This window comes from Heptranchias perlo, unplaced genomic scaffold, assembly GCF_035084215.1.
Source record: "Heptranchias perlo isolate sHepPer1 unplaced genomic scaffold, sHepPer1.hap1 HAP1_SCAFFOLD_62, whole genome shotgun sequence".
NCBI lineage: Eukaryota > Metazoa > Chordata > Chondrichthyes > Hexanchiformes > Hexanchidae > Heptranchias > Heptranchias perlo.
In genome coordinates this window covers 2,622,798-2,625,659 of record NW_027139644.1, presented here as the reverse complement: position 1 = coordinate 2,625,659, position 2,862 = coordinate 2,622,798, and the positions used below count along the sequence as shown (strand labels likewise).

The window sequence follows — 2,862 nt, the reverse complement described above, 5'->3', positions numbered from 1 at the left end:
AAGACAATTATAGTTTGATAGGATTATCAGATGCTCTGCCTCTCTTCCACCCGGACTGGTGGCCAACACGAAGGGAACCTGGTTAAGATGAGGTACAGCATCTAACGGGATATTGTAGGGAGAATTTGGATTAAGGGATATAATGGGGAGGGCACCAATTCACAGGTGTAAAATGGTCTGAAAGGTACCATTCAGTCTAGTTAGGCTGGAAACAGAATATAAAGCACCATAGGATATTTGACTATGTTAGCCTTTTCAAACTAACATGAATAGGTTTAGCTGACCAAGGACATTCGCAGCTTACTTGAGAGATGTTTAGAAGGAGTCTGTTCCTGAGAACAGATAAGATACAAAGGCGTATTGATGAAACATGTCTGTGTTCGATTGGGACTTCTCTAGTTCAAGGGCTAGTCATATTCATTGTTATAATTCTTATAGTTTATTGCTTACTTAAATGTTGCTGCGCTGCAGAACCTGCAGAACCAGTGAGCACCGTAATAATTGGTTATCATGAAATGATAAAAGGGGGGAATGAGAATCCCTACGTGGTCAGTTTTTAGTAAAATATTAAAATGCCTACGTGGCAAAGAAGCAGAATGCAAAATGGTTAGAAAGGGTTAATTAGTTAGTAACTGAGATTGATACAAGTGGCCTGGCCCTCCTGCTGGGCCATATGTTTGCTTAGTCAGCAGGCCTGCATTGTCTTATCAATGATAGGTCTTTGATGTGAGTCAAGGACTGGTCTGAATGTCTCCATGTTTATGGCAGATCAATATAGGGAACGAGCTTAGCCAAAGTTGAAAGACATTCCAGGTTGGGAGATAAGGAACAGAAGGAACAGGGAAGAACATTCTAAGTTGGAAAGTGAGGAAGTTATCCCCTTTGATGTCTAACAGCAGCATGATCAGCACATGGACGATTTATGATTGGTCGGAAATAATGTAACCTCGCATGGCAACCTGTGCCCGGCTTATGATTGGTGTTGACCCTCGTTAAGTATGTTCCAACCCTATTGATTTGTATAAAAACGTGTGGATTTCTGTATGTTTCTTGTTCTTGCTCTGCCAGCATAGAGGGACTCTATCAGGAGTCCAAATCAATGCTGCAGACTAAGAACCCTGCTATTAAAGATGTGTTGAACTTTAAAATGTATTCGACTTCAGTTATTACTGAACCAGACTGAGGGGAAAGAATCCGGATCGTCAAGATGAAGGAACAGAGAGTCGTATATCCAAGTGTGCTGATGACACGAAGTTAGGTGGTACAGTAAGTAGTGTGGATGCGAGTGGAAAGTTGCAAAGGGACATTGATAGATTAAGTGAGTGGGCAAAACTATGGCAGATGGAGTTCAATGTGGGGTAATCCACTTTGGACCAATGGTCAGGGTATTTTCCAAATGGTAAGAAGCTCGGAACTGTGGAGATGCAGAGAGAATTAACGGTTCATTTACAAAAATTAGTAAAAGCTAACGGACGGGTCCAAAAATAATTAAAAAGGCTAACGGAATGTTAGCCTTTATCTCAGGGGGCTGGAATATAAAGAAGTGGAAGTTATGTTCCAGTTATATAAAGCTCTGGTTAGACTGCGTCTGGAGTAACTGCGTTCAATTTTGGGCACTGAACCTCAGGAAGTATACATTGGCCTTGGAGGGGGTGCAGAGCAGATTCACCAGAATGTTACCAGGGCTAAAAAGGTTAAATTATGAGGACAGGCTGCATAGACTGCGCTCGTATTCCCTCGAGTATAGAAGATTGAGGGGGGGTCTGAGCGAGGTGTTTAAATAATTCGATAGAATAGAGAGAGAGAATCAATTTCCTCTGTGGAATCAAGAACGAGGGGGACATAACCTTAAAATTAGAACCATGCCATTCAGGTTCGAAATCAGGAAGCACTTTTTTACACAAAGGGCAGTAGAAGTCTGAAACTCTGTCCCCCAAAAGGCTGTGAATGCTGGGGGTCAATTGAAGCTTTCAAGACTGAGCTCGATCGATTTTTGTTGGGTAAGGGTATCGAGGGATAGGGAGCAAAGGCGGGTAAATGGATTTCAGTTACAGATCACCTGTGATGGAATTGAAGGGCAGAACAGGTTCAAGGGGCGAAATGGCCTCCTCCTGTTCCCTGTGGAAATGTTGAGAAAATGCTTTGTTGAGGCTGTGACGTCAGGGTCAACCCCTGTCCAAACAAGGCAGGCCACATTTGGGAGTTTAATAACTTTGAAATGAACATTTTTCTTTTGTGACTTGTGCAACTTCGATCAATTGAATAGTTATGAAAGAGAGTCAATGCAGTCATTCGAACTTCTGGCTAATGACTGAAGCCGAAGTTTCTGTAGTGTAGTGGTTATCACGTTCGCTTTACACGCGAAAAGTCCCCGGTTCAATCCCGGGCAGAAACATTATGTTGGAGCAAATTTATGTTATCTCTGTGAAACAGCCGGTCCTGTTAAATTTAACACAAATTCGTGGTCTCACGAGCATTGAACATTTTAAACCAACCCCTTAAAAATCCACTGTGTCAAATGAGAAGGGATAAAAAGTTCATCGCACAAAATAAATTATTAAACTTTTCCAACTTCCTTCAGTCGCCTTTCATTCTGCTAAATAACGTTATCGGTTAATTAATGGTGATGAAAACAATGATTGTTTTTTTTTCTTCTCACAGACTTTGAGTCAGTTCATGCGATTTACTTAACAAGTGTTCAAAATTTACTTCCCTGATCGGGAATCGAACCCGGGCCGCGGCGGTGAGAGCGCCGAATCCTAACCACCAGACCACCAGACAACTCTGTTAACACCCTTATCAGATGTAGCATGGATTTCCCTTTCTCTGTGATTCAGCTTTTAATTTGTTTTCGCTCTTGAT

General features: G+C 41.9%; 1 non-coding gene across 1 annotated transcript; it reads left to right on the top strand.

The window, feature by feature from the left end:
• Positions 1 to 2,322: 2,322 nt before the first annotated feature.
• Positions 2,323 to 2,395, top strand: trnav-uac (transfer RNA valine (anticodon UAC)). Its single transcript has one exon. It is a non-coding gene; the product is annotated as a tRNA-Val (tRNA).
• The last annotated feature ends 467 nt before the right edge of the window (positions 2,396 to 2,862 follow it).